General features: G+C 49.0%; 1 protein-coding gene across 5 annotated transcripts in view; it reads left to right on the forward strand.

Annotated features, from left to right (window-relative positions):
* The first annotated feature begins 979 nt into the window (after positions 1-979).
* The window catches only part of Tmem63c (transmembrane protein 63C), a 68,058-nt gene continuing 41,819 nt past the window's right edge, over positions 980-27,218 (forward strand). For 3 of the 5 annotated variants that reach the window (XM_021179426.3, XM_029484270.2, XM_029484267.2), the window contains exons 1-2: positions 980-1,271; positions 13,184-13,331. The gene's annotated coding sequence lies outside the window, so the exon portion shown is untranslated. Of the gene's footprint in view, positions 1,352-13,183; positions 13,332-27,218 lie in introns of all 5 variants that reach the window. The other 2 variants (XM_029484268.2, XM_021179427.3) reach the window with 2 other exon arrangements.

Below are 27,218 nucleotides of genomic sequence, written 5' to 3' on the forward strand. Positions count from 1 at the left end.
CAGCGATGGTCAAAGCTTTCCTGCGCCCTCGAGGGGATAAGCAAATGAATGGGCGGGAACACACCAGGATACACCTCGACAGAGCCTGTCTAGAGCTCTCAGCCTTGAGCTCTCAGGGAGTGGCTGATGGTGGGGAGACAGGAACATGGCATGGGGAGACCTAGCACAGGCTGGCAAGGATATAAGTGCTACAGGCTATGAAAACCCAAGAAGATATCTTCTTTCCCCTCCAATGTCTCCTGGTCCTGTCTCACATGCTTCCTCCGTGGTCTTTCATATTGTTAACAGCTCTGACAATATTCCACCATTATAAAACATTATTTAGTAGTGGCTCCATAATAAAATGTTTACTAAATAAGTGTGCCTGAGCCCTGACCCAGAGAAGGAGTGGGGTGATGCTGCTGCCTAAGCCCTTACTTTGCATTGTGGTCTTGGGGTAAACACATGGTATCCGCCCCCAATTAAAAGCCTGTCTCAAGCCCAGCGTAGTGCCACACTCCTTTAATCCCAGTACTTGGGAGGCAGAGGCAGGCAGATTTCTGAGTTCGAGGCCAGCCTGGTCTACAAAGTGAGTTCCAGGACAGCCAGGGCTATACGGAGAAACCCTGTCTCAACCGCCCCCCCCCCCCAAAAAAAAAAAAAGCCGGTCTCTCTAGCATGGTAGGCAGGTCTTTGGTGAAGCCTGAGATCCACTTGAGGAGTGTGATCCTGACAGAATGGACCAGACTTATCCGGTTCCTGTGGGCCTCCTGGGTGGGGTTCTAGTCAATTTATAAACCTTTCTTTTGTTGAAGAAGAAGTCAGCACTGAGCCATGCTGGGATATGGTCCTAGGGTGTGGCACAGTGCTACCTTGGTGAGGTTGAATGCCTTTCCTTGCTTCTGACTAGCTGGGCTAGGAGGCCTCAGAGGACAGTTTGAGGCGTAGGAGAAGGTGGGTGGACAAGGCAGCTGCCAAGGCCCAGAGAACCTCAGTTGTTGCAAACCGCAGCCAGGGAGCGGCAGCCTTGTGCATTCGCGATGGTCATGGTTTCTGATAACTACAGGATTTCCAGGGCAGAGCCTTGGCCCCTGCTTATCTAGCCCGGGTTCCCCCACAGGTCAGAGCAGCGTTGGGCGGGGCCAAGGTTGACTCCTACTGGGAGGAGCCGGGATGCCGCTCCCGCGGTGATGCAGAGGGGAATTTGCTGACAGTCCCTTGCCAGGTGGAGCTGGCTTTACCAGGCCGCTAAAAAGAAGGAGGAGGAGGACCCACCCGCAGTCCCCTCTCAGGTATAGTGTTGCCTGTCACTGATCCTGATAGCCCGAGCTCCTCGCCTGGGGTTGGCAGTGGCCGTGAGGGCGCAGATACGGTGAGCTGCCGGTAGAAGGAATGAGAGAATCCGGGTCTTGGACCAGGGAGGGGGCGGGGAGGGATAGCTTGCTTGAGAGCTTTCGGCGACCTGGGACTGGACTGGAGAGATGGTAGTAAGGGAGACTGCGCCACATGCGGAGCACATTGGCTGTCTCTCGGCATGTACCTAAGGAAGGGTGGGCTAAGACGCCCACTAGGAAGGGCCTTGGCTTAGGAGACCTGTCTTTACGGGATGCCGGAATGGAGGTGGGCGGGAGGCTTGTCTGGGGCGGAGGGGGGGGGTCCCTGCCTCTTGTCTGAGTAGGTGGGAGTTCCTCTCAGGGCAGTTCCACCCCCACCCATCTAGGGACTCCCCAGGGCTCTGCTGCCCACGCAATGGGCAGGGCTGGGAGGAGGCGATCTACTTCACCGTTTCCGTGACCACAGCATCAGTGATGGATTGTGTGTGGGTCCGGTTCTAAGATGGACAGTCTGAGTTTCAAGGCGGCAGGTTCCTGGAAGCAAAGGACGCCACCTTTCTCTCTCTATTTTTAAAGTCAGGATCTGCTTCCAATCTCAACTTGAAAGAAACTTTGGGTTTGGTTGAAGATCCTGGGGAAACTGAGGTCCAGGGGTACTTTTGACTTGCCAGAAGTCACTTGGTCATTACACAGAGCTGGCCTCCCAGGCATAATCTCATCACTAGCCCCCCATCCCCAACCCCGGTTATGGGAACAGGGGCTAGTCTTGCTCTGTAGCTCCCTGATCCTCTCTGGTGTGGATTCCCACCCAGCATCCCTTTCTCCTCATCCCTGAGGATACAGGGAGTTACAATTTCAGCAGGCTTGGGGAGCCAGAGTGGTAGACACCTGCAGGGGTCTGGAATCGGTCAGGAGGAAACTGCTAAGAACTGCTGGGTAGAAGGGGTGATGGGTCAGTTCTGTGGGTTCAGGAAAATAATGAGAGGTGGCTTTTAGTAGCAGAGGAAGTTTTTCGGTGTCTGTGCCATGTGCCGGCCTTGCTGGAGGCCCAGGGAAAGTTCCTAGGGGAACGGATGGTGTTGAAGGGATCAGGATGAACTTCAAGAGGCTGTGGCATTTGTTCCCAGATGGGTGATGGGATCATCTGTGGGGAATTCGGTCTCATAGCTTTCCTTCCTATTCTTGTCCTCTCTGATCAGTGCACCCCCACCCCCCAAGAAGACTCCATTTAATCTGCTGCCCTCCTAGTTGATTGTCTCAAGCCATCTTGTCCTCCCTTTCCCTGGGGCAAAATGTCTTTTTCTTCTGGTTAACTGAGGCAGGGAGCAAGCATTGGTATGTTAGAGCCAGAATTAGCTATCAGGCTTGTGCGCAGAGACACAGTGGGAGCAATGGGCTGTCCCATTTCTCCCACCTGCACCCCTCAGGACAGGCTGAAGAGCTTTTATTCTCTGCTTCTCCTTCTCCCCCCACTGCCCTGGTGCTGGGAGGTGAGGGTGTGAATGTCCCCTGACAGGTAGGGCTGATATGAGCAGTTCCTACAGGTCCTCTCCTCCTTCAAGGGATGTCTGCTAGTTACTTGGTAAGGAAGTAGCTTGAGGGTGGAGGTGAAGATCACATGATCACCTTGCCACCATGTCCCCACAGAGGTACACTGTCTTGGACAGACAGATGGCTGTCCTGCCTATGGAACTGTAAGAGTAGCTATGAACATGAACATAGCTGTGAACTGTACACAAGGGGACCTGCTGTCTCTCTGGGAGCCCAACAGGACAAGAGGTTCTGACTCCGCATTTGTGGAATAAAAGGTGTTACTGTGTGCCCGGCTGCTTTCCGGAGATGCCCTCTGGTACAGAGCCCATGGAGTTGGGCTGCAGAGAAGGGACCATGCTTTGGACTGCTAGATGGTCACTGGGGGTGATCTGTGGGAAAGGATGGACTCTCTAAAAACACTATACCGGAGCCAGGTGCTTGTGGGGTGGCAATATGATGCCAGAAGGACCCACCCACCTCCCCTGGCACCTCCGCTGGGGCCCTTCTTTAGGAGAAAGGCAGTTGTTCACAGTGTAGGAAGCTCTCTCTCAGCCTAGCCATGAAAGGTCAGGCTTCAAAAGGTCCCATCTTATCCCTAGGTCATGGAAGAAGAATCAGGCCTGTAGAACTGAGGGCCTGTTCTGGACCAAGAACCCCTATTTGCTGGCGCTCTGTCCCAAGTTACCTTACAGCTGGGCACCAAGTTATCTTCTCCAAATGGGTAGGAGGGCTTTGAAAAGTTTTTATTACAGAAAGAAAGTATTATTCTGGGATACTCTGGCCTACATGGAAGCCATCTGTTTCCTATCTTGATGGAGGAACTATAGCCATTCCCTTTATGTAGGCTGTCTCCTTTCTTCGTGCTCTGTGCCCAGTCTAGGGTCTCTTCCAGTCTTAGACTGCCCCACCCCGCCCCCCAGCCCACTTCCAATTATATTCTGCCCTTTGAGGGCTTTTCTTCCCTCCTCCTCAGGTAACTACTATTAACATACTTAGCAGGGTTGCTACCCAGAGTGGCTGATGTCTAGGGACACACTGGGCTTCCCTGCAGAACTTTACCCCCCTGCTGGCCCTTTCTGGGAGTCATCTGGTCGAAGAGCCATAGAGACAATGCATGGGAAGGGTCTGAATATCTTTGCAATGTCCAGGCTAAGGGAACCCATGTGGTATCCAGGCTGTGGGCAGGCTCTCACTGAGCTGTAATGAAAGTGCTTAGGGGAAGTGCTGAGCAATTGGGTGAGATCAGCTTTTAAGTGCCCTATCTTGCCTGACCTGGGGCCCCACATGCTCTCCTTCCCCTCTCTAGGGAGAGCTAGGGTTTGAACAGCGTACTTGCCCACCAGCAGGAGTGTACACCCAGAACTCTACTTTCCCACCCATGGTAGAAGCTATGATGAGCCACTGAGGTGAACATGTGGGCATAGCGTGGAAGATGAGTTTTTGTTTTAGAGCTATCTGGACTTCTCAGGGCCAACTGAGGGTAGCTCTTAGGAACATCCCGAGACTAGAAGTCCATAAGCTGTGTTTCTAGAGCAGGCTATGCATCCAAGCTTCCATGTTCCTTGCCAGCATCCCTAAGGCTAGGACTGAGACATGCCAAGCCAGGCAAAGGGGGTGCACCCCATCACCACCTCCTGCTTCCGTCTGGTCATTGGTGATTCCCTCCGGAAAACAGAAGAAGTAGTGCAGACCCACTTAGACAATGAGGACCTGGCTCCAGGTTTCCCAGGACCCTGGCTTACACTTTTCCTACCCATCCATCTGCTATCTTATACCAGTCCCTTCAAGAGGTTAGCTATTGAACGAAGTGCATGAGGGTTGGCGTGCCTCTGTGCCTTTGTTCCTGCTGAGTCAGGACCTCTGGTGTCCTTAGAGGGTCAGAGACAGAAAGAACCATGCCAGCTCCCAGTGGAAAGCCAAGCCGTCCCCTTCTCATCCATGGCCACTGGCTACTATAGTAGACTGGTCAAGAGAAGAGGCCCTGAAGCTGGACGCCTTCACACTGTAGCTGGATCTTCTCGGAACTGTGCCCAGCCAGATGAAAACTGGGTTCAGGCCATGCCCCGGTTCAAGAGCAAGGGACTCTAAGGTCTTTGGAGATTCAGGGGAGCAGCACAGTCCTGTGGCCAATCAAGGATGTGCTTGGGTTATTGATCATGGGCCGTTGTCACCTTAGATGTCCAAGTGACAGTTGGCCATAGCACCAAAATGCTGCAAAGAACAGCTGGGTATGTGCTCAAAGCCCTGTGGGCTATGTGTGGTAGGACCTAGGCATGGAGGAATTGTCACATGTGACACAGTGTCCAGAGGTTGTTTGGTGCTAGGTTTCCACCCACATCATTACCCACTCATTCATTCCCATGAGGTTAGTCTTCATGTGCAGTTCTGGGAAACCCTGTACAGAGGCCTCAGGAAGATGGAGAGGAAGGTAGAGGGAAGTGACTGTGTGGTGGTGCTTGGTGACTAAGTCCCCTTTCCATCAACTCTCTAGGGAGCTTTGGGATGGCAGGCCATGCTTCGTTGGTACCACAAAGTGCCCAGTGATGATTAGCTATATAAATTCCTCAAGGCACCATTAGAATTGAGCTATTCCCTTCAGAAGAGCATCAGGTCTGGGAAGGGCCAAGAGAAGGGGGTCATTCAGGAATCGGAAGGCATGTGGGTGGCAGGGTAGGAGGAGATACTACACAGTGTTACTAAGTCAGGGACCCCTCCTGGCCAGAGTCATGTGTGTCCAGGTATGAACCAGGCCAGGCCTGGGACGAGCGCAGACCAGGGATCAGCACCTAAGGTCCTGCTGCTCTGTGGTTTTGTGTGCCTGGTTTTGACTTCTGAAACCTCCCCTAGGCTCCAGAGAAGTGAATCAAATGAACATTCGCTTGAGGAGAAAACAGAGGCTGTGGGAGGCAGTGTGAACCATAGTCTTACATATGTGGCCACAGGGGTCTGAGTCCAGTGTACAGAGGTTTGACTCTAGCATACAAGGGTCTGTCTCCTACATGCAGGGGTCTGTCTCCTATATGCAGGGGTCTGTCTCCTATATGCAGGAGTTTGTCTTCTATATATAGGGGTCTGTCTCCAGCATATAGGGGTCTGACTCCAGCATACAGGGATCTGTCTCCTACACACAGGCATCTGACTCCAGCGGGCAGACACGTCCAGCACTTACCTCTGTTGTGCTGTTGGCTTTGCTGAAGCTGCTTAAGACCCAAGGACTTGGAAGGGAAGGTTGCTGGTTTGTCCCCTTCCCCTCCACTCTGGGCAGGGTGCCCAGAGTTGGGGCAGCTGAAGGACAGTTTCTGTCACAAGAGCAAAGGAAACGGAAGGATAGGATTCCTGCCTCACCCCCCACCCCCACGTGCTCAGGAGGTAGACACCTAGACTTTGCTCTTACCCACACCAGCTCCTACAGGTCCTGTAGACAGTAGCCTTGGTCTGAGAGGGGCAGGACAGGAGGAGGAGCCCTGTCCTAGAGCCCTCCAGTGGGTCTAGGAAAAGGCCAGAGAATCCCTGGTCTGCCCATGTTGGGGAAAGCAGGCTTTCAGAGTAGGCCTGATAAGGTTAGGCACCCAGTGGCTCTGCCTCCTTACTGAATGAGTCATTTTTTTTGAACCCACCTCTGTCCTGAGCCTTCCTCACTGGCCTCAGAGCCTTCCAGTGAGAAGTTATCCAATGTTGGAGTCACTCCTCACACCCCATGCCTTCCCTCAGCCTCAGAGGCCCCCCTCCACATATGATCACATTGAAGTTTCCACAAAATTAACCCCAGCTTTTCTTCCCCATCTCTTCTTCTTCCTCTCCCTCCCTCTTTTTTGAGACAAGGACTTGCTGTGTAGAACTGGCTGTCCTGGAACTCATAGTGATCTTACGACATGTCTCTGCCTCCCAAATACTGTGACTGAGGTTGTGTGCCCTCATGGCCAACACCCCACTCATAGCTCAGCTAAGAAGTACGGCTTTGGCAAAATAGGGTCTAGAAAGAAGAGATTGCTTCCTGACCCATGCCCCAGACTGCCCCAGACTACCCCAGACTGGTCTCCATTCTCATCTGTTTATTTTTCCTGTCCCTTTACAACACAATGAACCTGACACCACCTCCATGAAACCCTCCATGGGTCTCTGCTAGAAGAGGTCTTGAAAGCCTGACCCATCGAACCCCTTTTGCTAGACAGTGAGCTTGTTGCTTTACTCACCCAGTGTTCCCTGAGTGCTACACACACACACACACACACACACACACACACACACACACGTGTGCGTGCGTGCGTGCATGTTCCCCGTAACTCATGGGGAAGGAAGGAAATGACAATAATTACGTTCTGTAGTGACAGCAATGTAGAATGCCAGGGATGGGAGGTTCTGACGAGGGCGTGTGGCTGTGCAGTTGCAGTACTTTATGACTGGTGGTTTCACATCAGGGTGTGCGATGACCTAGAGACACTCGTGCTTGTGCAGAAGCTGACAGTCTCTGGGATATCTAGGGCAGCAATACCCAAAATGCAAAAACTAGGTCTTGGCCCCGTAGCTTTGACACTGACAATATTGGAAGAGACAACCAAAGCTGTGACGCCTGCTAGTTCATACAAGCAGAATAGGGGGGAGTTTATCTTATTATTTATTGTTTTATTGTGTTTTGATTTTTTGAGACAAGGTCTTGTTATGTAGCTCTGGTTGGTCTGTAGCTATCCTCCTGCCTCAGCCTCTTGAGGCTATAACCACCCCAGTTCCTGAATAATGACATGGAGGCTTCTTATTTAGCGATACATGCCTAGGTGTTACGCTAGGCTTGCTCTATGACTAGCTTATAATTCCACTAACCCATTTATACTACTGTTGTCTGCCACATGGCTGGTTACCTCTCTTCAGTTTCATACATCCAACTTTCTCCGAGTTTGAGTGGCAAATCTTCCAGCCTATTTCCCAGAGTTCCCCTCTCTCAGGATGTCCCATCTTCTAATCCTGCCTCAGCTTATTGGCCATCAGACTTTTATCGACAGTGATGCATTTACATAGTGCACAAAAAATTATCCCTACAGAGCGCTGGGATTAAAAACATGCACCATCACTCACTCCTGTCTGAAGATTTTACTTTGATTTTTTTTGAGACAGGGTCCTACGAAGCCCAGGGTGGTCTCAAACTCACTAGGCATAAGATGCCTTTGAATTCCTGATCCTTCTGCCTCCATCCCCCAAATGCCAAAATTTATAGGCATATACACTACAGCCAACTGGAAATTTTAGTTTCTTTAAATTATATCTTGATATAATATAATAATATATATAATATATATATATATATTATTGTCATGAATAAATCTTAAAAGCTGTTGTAAAGGGCGACTGCAGAACAATACGATTAGTGACAATATATGATCAATAAATACATGAAAACAAGATTTTTTTTCATTTTTTATAGATATTTTCTTTATTTACATTTCAAATACTATTCCAAAAGTTCCCTATACCCTCCCCCCACCCTGCTCCCCCACCCACCCACTCCCACTTCTTGGCCCTGGCGTTCCCCTGTACTGGGGCATATAAAGTTTGCAAGACCAAGGGACCTCTCTTCCCAGTGATGGCCGACTAGGCCATCTTCTGCTACATATGCAGCTAGAGACACGAGCTCTGGGGATACTGGTTATTTCATATTGTTGTTCCATCTATAGGGTTGCAGACCCCTTCAGCTCTTGGGTACTTTCTCTAGCTCCTATATTGGGGGCCCTGTGTTTCATCCTATAGATGACTGTGAGCTTCCACTTCTGTATTTGCCAGGTACTGACATAGCCTCACTCGAGACAGCTATATCAGGGTTCTTTCAGCAAAATCTTGCAATAGTGTCTGGGTTTGGTGGCTGATTATGAGATGGGTCCCTCGTGGGGTAGTCTCTGGATGGTCCATCCTTTCATCTTATGAAAACAAGATCTTATGATTAACAGAGATGAGCAAGCTACACCTATGGAGCTCAGCCTGTGGTGGTCTGTGGGGAATGGAGCTGAGACTTCAGGGGAAAGATTTCCGGTTTATCAGGAACACTTTGTTACACGCACACACACACACACACACACACACACGACCCAAAGGGAAAATTATGGGTTGTTAATATCTGTTAATTAGGTTGATTCTATTCTTTTATCTTTTTAGTGTTTAAATTTATTTTTTTCCCATAGGAAAACCACCAACTCCTTCCTGGGAGGCAGGGTAGGGTCCTGAGGAGGTGACCACTGGGGACTGAAGGAAGAGTGAGTGGCAGGTGTAACCAGTGTAGGGAGCTAGGGAGAGGAAGTGTGGGGGGTCCAGTGCTGGGTGATGAAGAAGTGCAGCTGCCAGTGAAATGCTTGCTGAATGACTCGTGTTCCTCTTCCTCAGCACCTTCCCACCTCCCCCGTGATGTCAGCACTTCTGTATTTGGGCTGTGTGCACAGAAAACAGGGCACTGGGAGAACTGTCTTCTGTTATTTGGGGGACTTTTATTCATTTATTTTAAAGATTTATTTATATTTATTGTTGTTGTTGTTATGAGACAAGGTTTCTCTCTGTAGCCCTGGTTGTCCTGCAATCCACTCTATAGGTCAGGCTGATCTTGAACCCACCCACAGAGCTCCGACCGCCTCTGCCTCTTGGGCGCTGGGATTAAAGGCGTGAGCCACCACTGTCTGTTTATTTCTACTATTTTTAATCATGAGTGTGTGTGTGTGTGGTGTTTGTAAAGGAATATATATATATATATATATATATATATATATATACACACACACACACACAGAGACATATATATATATAATGTATATGTATGTATATATATACATATATATATATATATATATATATGCATGCATACTGTGAAGTCCAAAAATATCAGCTTCCTCTGGAACTAGATTTATAGGCAGTTGTGAGCCACTTGATATGGGTGCTGGGAACCCAACTCAGGTCCCATGGGACAGCAGTACACACCCTCAGTCACTGAGCAATCTCTCCATCCCTAATTTGATCCCTTTTAAAGTCTAGCTAACCTAACGAGGGCTGACAAAGCAGTGAGGCAAACAGATGAAGTTCCACACTAAAATAAGGAAATAGCCACTGGTAGAGAGAAAATAGAGTTCTCAGAGAACACTGAGTTCAGCCATGTGCAAATCCAATCAAACGCTAGCTGAAACAATAGTTTCCTGAAAAGTGTAAATTGTCAGATTGACTCAGAAGAGCTGCAAACCCAAACAAACCAATAATTATAGAAGGAACCAAGTCCTCAAAAAACCCTAAAACAGCCAAGTTTAGACAGTGTCTGTTGAACCTTCAGGTAGTTAAACACCACCAACCATTCCAGATCTTATTTGTATGAGTGCCTGCAGGCCAGAAGAGGGCATCAGATCCCATTACAGATGGTTCTGAGCCACCATGTGGGTGCTGGGAGTTGAGCTCAGGACCTTTGGAAGAGCAACCAGAGCTCTTAACCACTGAGCCACACCTCCAGCCCGCTCTTGATTAATCTTTTAAGATTTGTCTTATTTTCTGTATCTGAGTGTTTTGCCCGATTGTCTGAGTGTGCACCATCTGCATACCTGGTCCATGGAGGGCGTGCCTGGAGCTTGAGTTAAAGATGGTTGGGAACCACCAGGTGGGTGCTGGAAACCAAACCCTGGCCCTCTGCAAGAGCAACAATTACTCTTAATTGCAGAGCTGTCACTCTAGCCCCTCTTCTTGACCTTTGAAGACAAGATTTCACGTAGCCCAGGCTAACTCACTCTATAGCCCATGATGATCTTGAACCTCAGATCCTCAGATTCACCATCTTCTGCCTGAATGCTGGAATTATCAAAGTACAACACCACACCTGGCAAGGGCCTAAAGGGTATTTGATGAAAATTGATATGCGTTTGATTTTAATGTTGTGTGTGTGTGTGTCCATGAGTGTTTGTGCATATGTGTGGGAGTGTACATCCCCAACATTGTTCTACACAGTTTACCCAAAACATGATGTATTCTGGCTGGAGAATGTTCCACGAGTGCTTGGAAAGTGTGTATTCAGGAGCTGCTGGGTGGAATGAGAAGAGAGAGACAGGTGTGTGTGTGGGGGGGGAGTGGAAAGAGAGTAGAGAGGAGATAGACGGGGCAGAGGGGATTGGAGAGAGAGAGGAGATAGGGAGAAGGAGAGAGGAGAGAGTGGGCACGGGAGAGAAGGGAGAGAGAGAAAGAAATATCTGTCCTTGTGGCAACGAAGAGTTCTGAACTGAGAAGCAATGGCTTTTCAACCCAAATTGCCAAAGCCAAAGAGATTAACAGGTGATAGGAGTGAGCTAGATACAAATGGTGTGCCTAAAAGCATTGCCATATTAACTAGGATATTCAAATATGCTAGTTAAAATAATTGATAGATGGTATGTTGAAAAATGTTCTTTAAAAGGTGACTATGTGCCTGGTGTGGTGCTGCACACCTTTAATCCCAGTGCCTGGGAGCAGAGGCAGGCCAATCTCTGCAAGTTCAAGGCCAGCCTGGTCTACAAAGTTAGCCATGCTGTTAAAGGTGCAGAGACACCAGCAACTGCACATGTTGCTGGGATACACAAGCTGCTTCATTATTCAGGACAACTTGGCTATGTATATTAGAATTTAAGAGACGCATAACCATCAACCTAGACGCATAACCTACAGTTAACTCCAGAAATGCTTATTGCAGCTTCCTGCATGAAAAACAGGGAAACAAACTAGGCATGGATGAACGCAGCATCTATAATCTTAGTACTGGAGGGGTTGAAGTAGGAAGATGGCCAGTTTCAGGACAGCCTGGTCTCCACAGCGAGTTCAAGGTCAGGCACAGTTACAGGAAGGGGTGAAAGCCTAAGCATCCAGCAGAGGTTGGAATCATGGTGTGAAGGGTAGGGCTTGGTTCGGTGGAGCACTACTGAAATCTGAGGATGTTGGATGCAGAGATGGGCGACGTGTATTAAGGAACAGAGCAGAGAGCAGCAGGATCGTGAAGACCCTGGAATGAGCACACATTCGTCCATGTTTGGGGAAGCCCAGAGAAAACCACAGCAGGAGCGTTAACTATCTCTATGCCCAGAAGTGCAACAGAGTGCTGGGAAGAAGGCAAGGGCATCATGCCCAACCCCATGCCCATTGTGTAATTACCTTGAGTGGGCCTTTTCCATAGCATGTTGCTTTCAGAATCTAAAAGGAGCATTTTAGAAGAAAACTTGCCCAGGGAGAAAACTGTTTCAAATGCTTCACCCCAAGCTTCCTTCTTTTCCTTTGTTGCCAGTGATGGGGATCAGAACCAAGACCTTGTGCACGCTGGGCAAGTGCTCTGTCACCAAAGGACATCGGCCCTGAATTTTCATTTAAGTTCCCTTTTTGTGGGTTCTTCTTTTATTGGCAATGTCAAATCTTTAAGGGTCCATTAGAGATTAACCCTCCTTTCATTTTTCTCTAAGAGGAAAATTCAAATCTAGAGATGTGTCACCCAAGCTACCCAGGGATGCTGCTGGTTTCTGCAGGCTTTGGGCTCCCCTGAAGTTGCTTTTAAGAAAGGAGATGAAGGGGGCTGGTGAGATGGCTCAGTGGGTAAGAGCACCCGAAGGTCTGGAGTTCAAATCCCAGCAACCACATGGTGGCTCACAACCATCTGTAATGAGATCTAAATCCCTCTTCTGGAGTGTCTGAAGACAGCTACAGTGTTCTTACATATAATAAATAAATAAACAAATAAATAAATAAATAAGAAAGGAGCTGAGGATGCTGTGTGAGCCACACAAGTCTCATCCGTGGACTTGTCTGGTTTCTCCCAGAATATGCATTGAGTATTACTTCCCGTACCTCTATTATAAAGATGTGGATGTGCAGATCCCTGCATACCTTCCTGGACATTTGTTCTTAGTGGGCCAGGTGAGGGCCCTTCAGTAGGCATTTCAATAAGGTCTTCTCAGATGACTCTGAAGGAAGATGACTGTGGCCCTATGTGACCTCCTCTCTTCTCAGCACTGCCGGCTTTAACTATATCCAGGCTAAAGTTTCCATCACAATGAGGGAAAGCAAGGTGCTTTAACTTCACTAGGGGACAAGTGTCAAAACCACAGTGGCCTGAAACCCCAGTGTACTGTCCCATCTCTGTCCTCCTCCTTGTCCCGGGACTCTGCTCAGCTGAGATAGCTCACTCAGGCCATGCCTCCGAGATGCCCTTCACCCTACCAGAGCTCCCCAGACTGGCCCAGTGGGAAGATGCTGACAAGCACCTTGGATCTAGGAGGGGCCTGGCCAGCTTGGGCTTGAGGAGGAGCTGTTTTCAGAGGACTGGGATCCCTGCCTGCCTATCCTGAGAGTGTTCTATTGTCCCTATGCCACAGAGCTCTGGAGGAACCACTTTAGTCATCAAGAACTAGTGGAAGACTGTAGGGTCACTTGGAAGCATCTCTTCCCAGAGACTGGTTGACAACTGGAAGGCCCGGGAGCAAGTCTTTCAACCTGAGCTCTCACCAACACCTGCTGCCCCAGGTAGGTGCCCCTGTCACCCTCTCTCAACACCAGCACTGCAACCTTGGGAAATGTGGCCATATGGTGATCCCATAGCCTGGGGTGTGTCAGTCAGCAGCTGAGAAAAGGCCCTTAACCACAGCCTGATTGGAGGGACCAGCAGGGACCTGAACCCTCTGCACAGGACAGAGGTGGCTCAGGCTCCTGAGGTTTGAGGGAAACTTGAGAGCTGTGGGTAGCTTGTCTTCCATTCACTGGCAATACTGCAGGCTGGGCTCCTAGCTGGGACCTCTGCGTTGAGGGTCTTGCCCAGCTGCTCTGGTATGGGGAGCAGGCTCAGGGCAGGGCCAAGCAATGTTCTGAGCACTCCCTAACTCTGGGAACCCTGTTGTCTGGAAGGATTAAGACAGATCTTCAGACTTCAGGGACTGGAAGGAATCTTATTGAGCTAGGCTAATCCGTCCCAATCCTCCTTCACTTCTTGAGCTTTGGTTAGTATCAACAGAGAATCCAGATGTTGGTATTGAGTATCTCAGAGGAATTGGGTATAATCTCATCAACTCCGCTTAGGAAGCTTTCGGTTTCAGCCGCCTCCCCCCTGCTGGCCTCAGCCCAGCCTCTTCTGGGTACCCTTCCTCTCCTCTGTCGGACTTGGCCATTTCAGAAATGGAAACGCTACTGGTTGAATCTTGGAGAGGGGATGATGCAGCCCTGGAGGCTAAGCAGGGAAGCTGTAATTTGGTAAGAGCTCTCCCACTGAGAGCGTCTAAGGCCTCTCTCTTTCATGGAGAAAATGCTGTCCTGTATGTGCTGTTGGCCAAGAGTGTTGCGGCTTCTGTCATTATCCATTAAAGTCATCTTAGATCTAGTTCTTTCTCTGTGCAAAGTGCTCAGTGACTTTTTTTGTAGCCCTTGTGACTTTCTTTTCCCAGGAGAGCTCTCCAGGGCAGGCAGCCTTGGCTGCAGGCAGCACTTACTTCTGTCCCCTTTAGGTCTCACTGTCCAACTTCCTCCTATCTAGGTGGTTGTGGAGAGCAGCTGTGAACATTGTTGAACATTGTTGAAAGCTGCCAGCCTTACCATCTTTGGGTACTTCCATTTCTACCCATAAACTGGGGTAAATAGTAGAACACTAAGGCCACTTAGGGTTAAATAGACTCATATCTGTAAAATGCTCGAAACAGCACCTAGCATTCAGTAAGCTCTGCTCATCTCGAAAGCCTGTTTTCTCCCAGCCATACTTTGCTGGTGAATTATTTCTCCAAAGTGCTGAGTTAGCCATCTTACCCATGGCTCCCTGTGGCCTGCTTAATAATGATACCATCACCTGGCTTTTAAGGGTCTTGAAAATGGAAAATGGATATATCTTGTTTATGTTATACACGTATAAGGAAACAGTATCTATTGAGACAGGATTTTCATCCTCAAGGAGGTGTACTGAATTCTCAAGGAGTGGGGTGTAGCCACCTGCAGCTACCCACCCCAGCTTGAAGGTTTAATTCAAGTTCTGCCTCTTGACCATAGCCCAGATATGAACAAGTCTGGATGGATATAGACTACAGGGTCCACTGGATAAGTGTGGCTCTGGTTTCGCCTGGGTCCATGAGGCTGCAAGTACAAGTCCTTTCTAGACACCAGCTCTGTCCACATCAGAGTGAGGAGAGGTCAGATGGCCACTGCCCAAGGCAGATAAGGACTTCAACACTCTTTCAAGTTCAGGCCAGGCAGCAGACATGAAGTCATTGTCCTTGGCTCCCTTAGCTCTGGGCTGCTGGAAGTTGGCAGAAAGTACCCAGAATCAGCACCTTGGACAGAGAATGCTACGCTGCTGCTGCTGCTTCTTCTTCTTCTTCTTCTTCTTCTTCTTCTTCTTCTTCTTCTTCTTCTTCTTCTTCTTCTTCTTCTTCTTCTTCTTCTTCTTCTTCTTCTTCTCCTTCTCCTCCTCCTCCTCCTCCTCCTCCTCCTCCTCCTTCTCCTCCTCCTCCTCCCCTCCTCTTCCTCCTCCTCCTCCTCTTCCTCCCCCTCCTCCTCCTTCTCCTCCTTTTTCTCCTTCTGTTTTTCCCTGCATCTCCATGAAAGAGAGGCTGCACACCAGGAAGGGACTGGAGCTTGGTGGAATAGCATTTAAAACCAAGTTCTTTTTCAAATGCAGAGGTGTTGGTTGGCCACAACCATGAGCTTCTCTAAGTCTATTTGTCAATCTGTAAAATGGAGAGAGTATTTTTCCCTACAGAGGGTAGAGGCCCCTACAGTGGGGCAGCCAGCCAGCACCTTTGCACAGGGCCAGCTTCATCTCAAAGCTGTTCTTCTCAGCATGGTGTCCTGCAGCCTGCTCACTTTCCCTAGGTGCACTGTGCCTTGCAGGCTATGGGCTTCCCTCCAAGTTGACAGACGACGATGGTGATCAGACGGGGGCGAAGGAGGATCAGTCCAAAGCTTCCAAGATTCCTGGCAGGGTGAGAGGCAAGGAGGGAAATGACACAGTTCTGTCTGATTTTCTCTGAGATTTTTCCACCAGGAGGCTCAGGCACTGCCAAGCCCTAGGAAGTAAGGGTGTGGTGCCAGAAATGGAGCAGGCCACGCTGTGCTGGTTCCCACAGGGCAGGCTTTCCTTTCACCAGCTCAACACCAGGATGCTTGTGCTTGGGTTGTGGCTGTAGGCTGGGCACTGAGACCAGATACATGTGAAGTAGACACAATCCTGTCCTCCTCGGTCTCAGTTCTACTGCTGGAGAATAGCAGGACATTCATAAGCACTTTAAGTTCTTAATTTTTTTTTCCTATTATTTAGTCTTACCCTTTGAAAGACAGAGCCTCGCTTGATGGCCTAGGCTAGCCTCAAAATTGTGTCAATGCTCCTGCCTCAGCTTCTCAAGTGCTGAGATTATGGGAGTATACCATGAGGCCTGGTAAAGCAATATAAAGTCTATATATGAAGTACGTTAGGAAGAGAGAAAATGTAATATGGAAACAAACAAAAACCCAGAGAAAGAAAGGGGTCTCAAGAATGCTTCAGAGCTGTGTCATTAAATAGGGCCTTCAGGGGGGTGGAGAGATCCTTAGCAGTCAAGAGCACTAGCTGCTCTTCCAGAGGACCTGAGTTTGGTTCCCAGGATTCATGAGAGGTGCTGACAAACTATATATAACCCCAGCTCCAGGAGATCTGATGCCTCTGGCATCCACAGACACCTGTACACATGTGCACACAGTCACATGTGGGCAGACACCTGTGAATTACTGTCTGATGTAATTTTTAAAATATCCAAATTAAAATTTTTTGAATATAATAAATAATTTAGGCCTGGAGAGATGGCTCAGCAGTTAAGAATCATCTGACTGCTCTTCCAGAGGTCCTGAGTTCAATTCCCAGCAACCACACGGTGGCTCCCAACCATCTGTGATGGGATCTGATGCCATCTTCTGGTGTGTCTGAAGACAGCGACAGTGTTCTCACATACATAAAATAAATAAATAAATCTTAAAAATTTTTTTAGTTCACAAAACTAGGGCCACCAGGGCAGATCTTGACAAAACTGTGATCGCTGAGACTGCTTCCCTTGGGAGTCCCTGGTGGGGCTCAGGACTCAAAATTAAGGCCTTAGGACAGGAGCAAGGTCTAGAAACTCTTCTAATCCCAGTCCCAGACAACATCACACCTTTTTCCACTATTTCTGTGGCTCCCCACTACCTACACTATAAAGCACAGGCCAACCACACTGTCTTAGGACCCTGTGCTCTGTCTAGTCTGCCTTTATTTCAGCAGACCCTTTTCTCTGGGCCTCCATAGCCAAGACTCATTTTTTAATAGCTTCCTCTCCACCCCCCTCTACTGGTTTCTATCACGGTAGACTCTCTACTTACAAATGAGACCCTCAGAAGTTTTCCCTGCTTATCCCTATGGCCTGGGCATCTCTATCATCCCCAAGTTCATAGCTTCAGCCTATACCTTGCTTTGTCCTGCCTTTGGCCTGGAATTACTGTCTGATCTGCCACCTGGGTACATGCTGGGACCTTGGCCTGGCCTCTTCCACCTCCAGCAAGTGTTGGCTCAGTAAACACTGGCTGAACTGTGTCCATGCCTACAAGCCCCCTTCACAGTAGGACAAACAGGGTGAGCCTTTGATCTACTTGGACACCAAAAGGCAGAAGAGAAATGTGAACAGACAAAAAAAAAAAAAAAAAAAAAAAAGGGGAGGGGAGGGGAGGGGAGGGGAGGGGAGGGAGATGGAGGAGAGGAGAGAAGGGAATCACTCTCTTCTCAGATCATCACAGGCAGAAGGATGGGTCTTTCTTCTCCAGAAATAGCTACTACTTCCTTCTACAATCCAGGCTAGTATTTCTTTGTGTCTAACTAGAATGCCTCTAGCTTTAGGCAGAGTGTATTTTCTCTGGCTCCATCTTTGGGTCCCAGTACTTTTTCTGAACTTCACACTGAGGAAGGGCAAAGCCGGGTGGGCGGGCAGGCATCCAGCTCTGGCTGATGTCAGTGACCCCTCCCCTCCCTGCAGAGTCATACAGGAACAGGAGGACTGCCATGTGGGGTGTAACCACAATTCTTGTAGTCCCTTAACCATTTGGTTCTGCTTCCCTCCAGGACTGGGCTTTATCACTAGGTCTGTAGAAGAGAGTCTCAGGACCCTCATGAGTTCCTGACTCTGCTGCTCCACGGGCCCTGTGAGGTGGCTGTGCAAACTAGACCAGTATCGTCAACCATCTGGCTTCCACCACCCATCACTGAAGCAGCTTGCTTTGAGCAGGCAGCTGCTCTCAGAGCACCCCCGAGGCAGTCAGCATGGCTTCCGGCCTATTTAGACAGATGGAGCCCGAGCCCAGGAATGGGCTTCACCCTGGCCTTCCTCTCATCTAAGGGTGGCATATTTCCATCTAAGGGACCTAAGCTCCCCAGGGAGCCTGAACACAATCTGGACCCACAACTGCCTTCCTCCCCTGCCTCCCTCTCAGCTTTTAGGCATTCAGTGGTCTGCTCTTGGAATGTCATGCCGACGTTGGAGGCCTTTCTGCCCTTAAGGACATGTGGCTGTCCTATTGACTCAGAGCTCACATGATGGCAGGGATCCTGTCTTGAATTGTTGGGGGTGGTTTAAAATGCCTGTGCTTGTAGAATCTGAGCAGAGTGCCTGGCAGCTAGCAAGCTGTCAGCTCGTAGGAGATAAACTGTCTAGATTTAAGGGCCACCTTTGGCCAGCCTAGCCTTTGTGTATCCTTTCTGGGAGAATCAGCTGTTATCCTCTGTGATCCCCACACCTTGGATCTCCTTTATTCCACACCCTTGGGACCTGCGAGCCTGAGCTATAGGTTCCTTAAGTTCAGGAGCCAAGTCTGGCCTGAATAGCAGGCGATTCTGTGATTGGCAGCTGTGCGGCTGAGAGATGTACCATGCCTGAGAGCCAGACCGGCTGTGCCAGGCTATCTACTCCACTGTCTAGGCTCAGCTTCAGGGCTGTAGGGGGACCTCCCACCTCTTTCTATGGACTTTGCCTCCACAGGTCAAATTTTAAAGCATGGTCCAGTGGTATTGACACCATTCAGGGACTTGTTAGAGACACTGACTCCCAAACCTGCCATTCCAGAACTTGTAGTGATTCAATGACAACTGAATAACGAGTCATTAAAACCTCATACTATATTCAAACAGTGACAAGGACAAAACTGACCAGCGAGTCCCTTGTGCTGCACCTGTGGCCACCTACCTCTCTTCCCTGAAGGCAAATTCTGCCAGCAATTTCTTATGTATGCTTCAAGGGAAAACGGGGCCCCGCCCAGGTAGGCACATTCAGGACACAGCATTCTCTGTGTGCTGTCTGTACTGTGCTTTGCCCTCTAGACTGTACAGCTGCTACCTTCAAACCTGAAAGCCTACTTATGGGGTTCGGGCTCCCTTCACCCGACTAGTATGCTTACTAATGGTCCTACCATATGTGGCTGGTCCTTGCACCTCAGTTCCTAGCTCAGTGTGGCACAGACCAGATGATTGATAAGGCAAGATCTCTATGGATATGAGTGAGTTGTAAACAACTGGTTGAGTCTCAGTGAGATGAGGGTTCAGCCTCTGACTGTAGAGCCTTGAATGATCAGAGCTCATCTTGGCTGCAGAAGGAGGTGGAGCTGGGGTATCACCAACAGCATCTACCTGACTGCTTAGCTGATTGCTGCAGGTTACCTCTGGGCTGGCAGCCTTTATCCTTCTGCAGTAAGGGTTGAGTCTAGGATAGGGCCCTATCTCACTGCATGCTTGTAGTCCCCTCCCATTTTCACCCTTCCTCCCCACTGCCCCCTCTGGACTCATGCTGAAGAATTAATGAGGTAGAGGCTGAGAAGAGAACCACACCCTGGAGTCTTTACCCACCCCCTGAGGATGAGGAATTGAGCAGCTGCCCAGTCTTGCTGGCTGAAAGTGTAGTCCAGACTTGTTGCCATGGAGATGGGAATTACAGGGATAACTCAGGGTCGTGCTGGAGGCTCAGCTTCGCCCAGTTGTGACTGCATTTGTTCTACCGCCCTCAGATGGGAGGTGTGCCGGATTTCTCTTTCTTTAAATCAAAACAGAAGCCTCCAAGAAACCCGCAGGGGACAGGGATAGGTAGGCGCTACCTAGCCTGAGATAGGAAACCTATGGCACACAGTCCAGCAGATGTGAGAGAAGCATCTTAGATGACAGAGGTTTTGTTTTTTAAGGCCTCTTACAAGGCCATATGTTCTGGGTTTGACATCACAAGGCCAAATAAGTCCCTCTGTCCTGTTTCGTGACTACCTCATCTCCAACAAATATTAGCAAAGCACCCAGCCTTACTCAGGCAGCAGAGGAGGTAATAATGAACAAGGGCTCAGACTATGTCGTTAGGGATTGGCTTTTCCTTGGAGTAGCCAGTCATGTGCAAGGTCAGCTTCTAAGTGACCATACTAGCTCCCCACACGGTAAATCAACACATTCCTGAATGGACTGGACAGTGTGTGAGTCATTCACGTGGTTCCCTTAGTCCTCACAGGTACTCAGTGGCAGGGGAGGTGAACATTAATACATCCATTTTATAAACAAGGAAACTGAGGTACACTGAAGACCCCTACTCAAGGTCATGGGGCTAATACATAGCAGAAGCTAGGGTCAAACCTAAAGAAGCCAGCTCTAGGGACCTACAATGACATGCTGCACTGTGTCTGCCTCCCAAGGTGCCATGAGGTAGGGGACATGGGCATGGGCATGAACATGGGGTGTATTGAACTGAGGTTAGTGGCAAAATGATTAGTGCTGGTACGGGGAACATCTGGACAGAGACACTAGGATATGCCAAGGCCCTGGGGCTGGGAGAGAGGACCTGAGAGACAATGGATGAAAACAAGTGAAGCCAGTAAATCAGGCAGAGCCATCTCTAGCAGCCAGAGGAAGGAAAGCAACCGAACCCCTTCGACGGGATTCCCTCGCTGCCTTCTTCAGGAAAAACACTCCAGATTGGACTCAGTGGCCCTTGTCTGTGAGCTATGCACACACGGCAGACAGCTAGCTCCTTTTAGCAAGATCTGTCTCAAGCGTCTCCTGCAGTGAGCTTGGTGAGAGAAAGAACATGACATCTTCTTCTTAGCACTACATGGGGGAGAACTCAGGATAGAGTGCTGTAGGAATAGAGGAGACATGGGAGCCTCCAGGACGAGGGCAGCCTGGGAGTGCAGAGTTGGTCTGACTTCCAACAGGGCATTCTTAATGGGGCTGGAGAGTCCAACCAAGGGCCAGAGAACAGGAGGCCTTTGAGAGCAGAGGGTCAACCAGTTAAGAGGCAATCCTGGTGGAAAGAAGAGATGGTAGCTTGACCCGACTCGATCTTCCTGAGCGGACAGCTTCATAAAGCCACCAGGGGCCTGCACAGAGACCCCTTCCCCATTGACAAGTTACAGTTAGATCTGTTAGAGTTAGAGGACCTGAGGGTCAGCAAGGGGTTTGATGAAGGGACGCCAACAATGCTTGTGCCTAGAAAAACCAAGGCTTCTCTTCAAAATACTGTATACCAGAGGGCATGTTCATTTAGCTTGGTTTTGTTTTTGTTTTTGTTTTTGTTTTTTGTTTTTTTGCTTTTTAATCAGAAAAGATCTAGAGACCACTGAGAGAGCGTGCTGTAATTTTAAGGGTTTGCTGTTGTTGCTCTCTGTTCCTTAAATTAAAAAACCAAAAATCGGGACTCTCTGTTTCAGAACATCAGCACACCCTGCTATTCTTTTGTTTTGTTTGGGGTTTTGGTTGTTTTTTTTAAATTAATTAATTAATTTATTTATTTAGTCTTTTTGAGACAGGGGTTCTTTGTGTAGTTCTTCTGCCTGTCCTAGAACATGCTCTGTAGACCAGGCTGGCCTTGAACTCAAAGATCCACCTGCTTCTGTCTCCCAAATGCTGAGATTAAAGGCGTGCACCATCATCACCAGCATTCTGCTTCTCTTTCTCTCTCCCTCTCCCTTCTCACCCTCTACACACACACACACACACACACACACACACACACCACACACACGCATGCACACATGCATGCACACAAGTAGACATATGAACACAAGCAGACCAAAGCAGGTTGTCACCCAAGCTGCTGTCCAGCCTCTGGAGATCTGGTGTCTGTGATAACCCCAACTTGGACATGGCCACAATGGCTCACTGTGACGGAAAGCCTTTGGCCCTCTAGGTTGGACTGACAAGAGTCTGAGGACAAGAGAGAGAACCTTTCCATCAGGGAGAGGCACCCCTGTAGGGCCCCAGAATGAGATGGATGGAAAGTCATTTCCCATAACTTCCAGCCTTGACTTGAGTGGCCACTGCATCCCTTTCGCTGCCTTGTTTTCCCTCCAGCTTTGTAACTGTGGGCTAGTACTTAACCTCAGTTTATCTACCTGTAGAATGGAGCACTGACTCTTGCTGCTTAGGCTGTGGCTCTTAGGCTACTTGCGAAGAGTGAACGGTAGTTAGAAGAAAGCTCACACCTGGGCTGTCAAGTCCCTGCCCTCTCCTTCCCTCTCCATCTGAAGCCACACCCACTCAAACCTGGAATTGGATTCCAGCATAGCTTTCCCTTTCCCCACTAACTTCTTGAGCCTGGGTTTTTTTCAAGGTTGTTTTGACTCAAGTGTGGTTCATAGCAGCATGATTCAGAGGGGCTGACAAGTCCTTCCCCGAGGGCTCATTTCCCATCCCTTGCCGTTAGCTCCCTGACCTAGCCAGTCCCTTGGGCTCTTCAGTTCAAAATTCTTCCTTTCCAGATGACAGAACAGAATCTACTGGGCCTTGATGCAGGACATAAAAACACTCTTAAGAATTTTCAGGATTTTTAGAAAAAAAATACGTATGCATATTAAATCCAAACAAGGATTTAATACTAGACACCCTATGCTTCCCAAATGACTGGGATGGAAGACTGTGGGTGCTCAGAAGGGCAGAACTGACCCAACAGACAAAGCAAGTCTGTCGGGAGGGCTGTTCCTGGAGCCCCTGGGCTCCCCATCTGTTCCCCGCCAACCTAGGAAGCTTCTTTGTGATGCTTGTCTTTCTCTGTACCCCACTTTGCCTTTCTCTGTACCCCACTCTCCCCAGGAGGCAAGGCCTGGCATTGAATCTATTGCAAAGGGTCCCTTCCCTCTTCACCAAGGAACACAACCCAGCCTAAGGGAATCTTTGGGGGTGTCCCTACATATGTGCTGCACACAAAAACTGGCTTATTGGTAAGGTCAGGGGTCTCTGTGTTCTTCAACATGTCCCCAGCTGATTCAGAGCCCTTAGCCAGCTCCACAAGACTGAGAGGCCACTGAAGACCCTGAATGGGGTGTCAGAGGGCCCAGGTTCTCACCTCAAATCTTCCTGCCAGCAGGTTTGAGTAAGTGTCTGAGTGAGCCTTCAGGAGATTCAGCTCCACCACATTGTACACTGAACACACCGTCCTTAGTCATAAAGTCTTGGGAGACAGAGGACAGTTTGGAGCAAGGACAGGCTCAACTCCGGGTGAGATTCACGGCCAGCTGGCAAGAAGGTGTGCAGGGCTGTGAAGTAGAACCCCTACTTCCTGTTACTCCCCTACAGCTCTGCTCCTACTATCAACAAGAGCAAGCCTAATGCATCAAGCCAGCTTCCTGGAAAAGGGTGATGAGGGGAGGGGGGAGATCCATAGGCAAGCGGAGCTAGGAATTTGTTTTGAAGAGTGGGGGAGGGTAATCTTTCCTCTTGTTAGCTAAAGGTAATAGTTATTGAAAAGACCAAGAAGGTCAGGTGGTGGGTGGGGGGAAGGCAGGAAGGTGTACAAATTTGTGCACCTGGTGGTGGTAGTGCTGGTGTGTGTGTGTGTGTGTCTCCTGATTTGTGACTATGGCGATTCTCATCAAAACCTAAGGGCTGGCCTTATAGGCTGGATCCTGCTGATTCACTGGGTGTGGGAAGGGCGATAGTGACTGAGCCCTGGGCAGTGCTGGGAGACTCAGCTGGATGGCTACAGGGCCCAGCTTAGACCCTTGGTCATGTTCACCATGCTTATACTGCAGCATCCTGAAAGTCCGGGAAGCCTTTGTATTCTTAGACTGGGATCGGGCAAGGTCATCCCCTTTTTGCCATCTTTGTTGATACAGCCATCCCAGTGGGCAGTAATGAAACAGTCAGGCTTGAGGGTCAGCTCTGCCTCTTAGTAGGCCCATGGCCTTGGTTGACTTGTTTAAGCTCACTGGGTTTTGCTGTCTCTGTTCCTGGATGGCTGGTCCTAGTGCCCTAGGGTCTCAATGAGGGTGAAGTGAAGTGTTCCTTAAATGGAATTGGTTGACCCAGAGCTAATGCTCGAGAAATGTTAGCAAGCAATAAGTTGACCCTCCACAGAACTCCTTAGACCATCTTTTTTTTTTTTAATATATTTTATTCCTAATTATATGTACTTGTGTGTACCTGTGTATGGGAATGTGAACATGAGTCTGAGGTCCTGTGGAGGCCAGAAGAGGGAGATGGATCCCGTAGAGTTACAAACAGTTGTCAGATACTCAACGTGGAGGCTTGGATCTGAACTCTAGTCCTCTGGAAGGGCAGCGAGTGCTCTTAACCCCTGAGCCATTCCCCCAGCCTTCCCTTCTTCCCCCCAGACCACCTTAATTCTCAAATCACTCCTGAGGCTTGACCTTCCAATGTCCGGATCATCTGGAAGTGGAGAGCAGAGATGTGGCCTGGCTCAAGAGGCAGCAGTGGGCCTGGACGCCTGGGAGGGAGAGAGGGATGGAAGGTGGGGTTGAAGGTGAAACTAGCTCCTTTGGGCACTGTTGCTGAGTTGCTGAGGATGGCTCAGAGTTAGGAGACTCAGAAAAACAGCACGTCCTGCTTTTGGCAGTGGAAGGCAAGAGAGGGGAGCATGGGCAGGAGAGAGCTAGTTCCTCTCCCACCAGATGACGTGTGTGACCACAGAGGAGACCCGCCTCACAGACCAGCTTTCTCACCACCCCTCCTGTCCCTCCTTGACCCAAATCAAAGGTGTAATTCGTTTTTTTTGTTCATGGAAAGGATAGAGACAATGGCTGCCAATGACTGCAGTTTAAGGGATAATGGACCCTCTCTTCCCTGAACACCTCCTCATTCCTGTCCCCAAGTTGAATGGATGGCAAGAATGGCCCAGTAGAGATTCCTCAGTACCATCTCAGATAGGGAGTGGTTTGACGATGGCACTGTGTGATCCTGAGGGCTGATGTATGAACCATATGTCTTCATCGTCACGATAACCCTGTGAAGCTGTGCTGGCGTTACGACCACCTTCCAGGTGCTAAGCCTGAGGCTCAGAGAGTTAAGGGTGCCGTTGGTGGTCACTATGACAGATCCAGTTTAAATTAGATGTTCTGGCTTCAGCTAGCCAAGTTCTCTCTATTCCCTTGAACAGTTCTTTGTTCTGTGCTGTGAAATTAGTGTCCAAAGAGTCATGGTCCTCGATACCCGCTACTCTAAGTATGCTCCAAATGTCCCAGCCGAATGTTCCTCTAGCATCTTCTGACGGTTTCCTCTACTACTACTACTTCTTCCTCTTCCTCTTCTTTCTTTCTTTTTAAAGATTTATTTATTTTTTATTTATATGAGTACACTCCAGCTGTCTTCAGACACACACTAGAAGAGTGCATTGGGTCCCATTACAGATGGTTGTGAGCTACCAAGTGGTTGCTGGGAATTGAACTCAGGACCTCTGGAAGAGCAGTCAGTGCTCTTAACCGCTGAGCCATCTCTCCAGCCCTCTTTCTTTCTCTTCCTTCCTTCCTTCCTTCCTTCCTTCCTTCCTTCCTTCCTTCCTTCCTTCCTCTCTCTCTCTTTCTTTCTTTCTCTCTTTCTTTCTTTTTTCTTTCACCTTTTAAGATTCTCTATGTAGCCTTGGCTGTCCTGGAACTTACTCTGTAGACCAGGCAGGTCTCAAACTCACAGAGATTCACCTGCCTCTGCCTGCCAAGTGCTGGGATTAAAGGTATGAGTCACCACCGCCTGGCTCAAGTTTCATTTTTTTGTTTTTGTTTTTAAGTCTTGGCTATATACATACATAGTACAGTCTTTAAAACTCTTTTAAAGATTTATTTATGTATATTTATCTTATATATATGACTATATATATGACTACACACACACACACACACACACACACACACACACACACACACGTCTATGCTGTCTTCATGCATTCCAGAAGAGTGCATTGGATCCCATTACAGATGGTTGTGAGCCACCATGTGGTTGCTGGAAATTGAACTCAGGACCTTTGGAAAAGCAGCCAGTGGTCTTAACTGCTAAGCCATCTCTCCAGGCCCTCAAGCTTTCATTCTTAACAGGGCCCATGCATGGATATCCAAAAATCTAACCCTTCCGTTTTCTGCATCTCTCCCATGCACTCCAGAGCTAGCTTAGAGCCACATCTGGGTGGGGTTTTGCCTTTGGGTTATAAATGAAATGAAGTAAGAAAGCAGGTCTAGGGTGGAGCAGTATATGGAGAAAGGCTGGGTGCGACTTTAGGTTTCCATGGCAACAGCCTCCTCGATGCCTCTGCCTGCTGCCTGAGAGCTCAGGTGGCAAGGTGGGAGAGGTAAACTATTCTCTCCTTCCCTCCTACACCTGCCCTGCAGGCCAGAGCCAGATGGAGCTGAAACCTTTAACTGACCAGATTGCTGGGTGGAACCCCCACTACTCCCTAGGCTTATGTTGAACCCTCAAAGCTGAGGGTCTTCCCATCGCTAGGCCAACAGCAATCCTCTCTCCAAATCCTAAAGGCTATACATTCCCTGAGGAGGATGCCATGTTTGAACCACCAGGGTCTGCCTGGGGCCAGGCAAGAGTAGTTGTTTGACTAGATAGATTCATCTTGTATGTGTTTTTAATATTCTGTGTATGAGTGTTTTGCCTGCATATATATCCGTGCACCACATGTGTGCCTGGTGCTTATGGATGCCAGAAGAGGCTGTCCAACCCCCTGAACTGGAATTACAGACGCTTGTGGGCTTCTGTGCAGGTCCTCTGGGAGAATAGCAAGTGCTCTTAACCCCGAAACCATCTCTCTAGCCTCAGAGCTATCTTGTTGGATGGGTTGATGGGCAAACCAGTGACCCATCCCACTCTCTAGCCAGAGTTTATTTTAACTTCTTGAAAATGCTATATTCAGTCTCCCACACAGGTCTTTGTCAATGTGGTCCCCTCTGCCCACCCCTCCTCACTGCTCGGTGCTAACTCCTGCACCTATACCTCTCGGCTTGGAGGTCATCTTGTCAAAAGTAAAAAATGTTCTCCATTTAAAAGAAACCAGCAAGGATCTCAAGAGATGTCACACTGCCAGTAACGCCCGCTTCAAGGGATCTGACGCTTGCTCCTGGCCTACAGGCACTTGCACTCCTGTGCACAAATATGTCCCCTGTAATTTATAAAAATATTTTTAA

The sequence above is a fragment of the Mus caroli genome, unplaced genomic scaffold (assembly GCF_978045245.1).
Source record: "Mus caroli unplaced genomic scaffold, Mus_caroli_1 scaffold_14, whole genome shotgun sequence".
Lineage (NCBI taxonomy): Eukaryota > Metazoa > Chordata > Mammalia > Rodentia > Muridae > Mus > Mus caroli.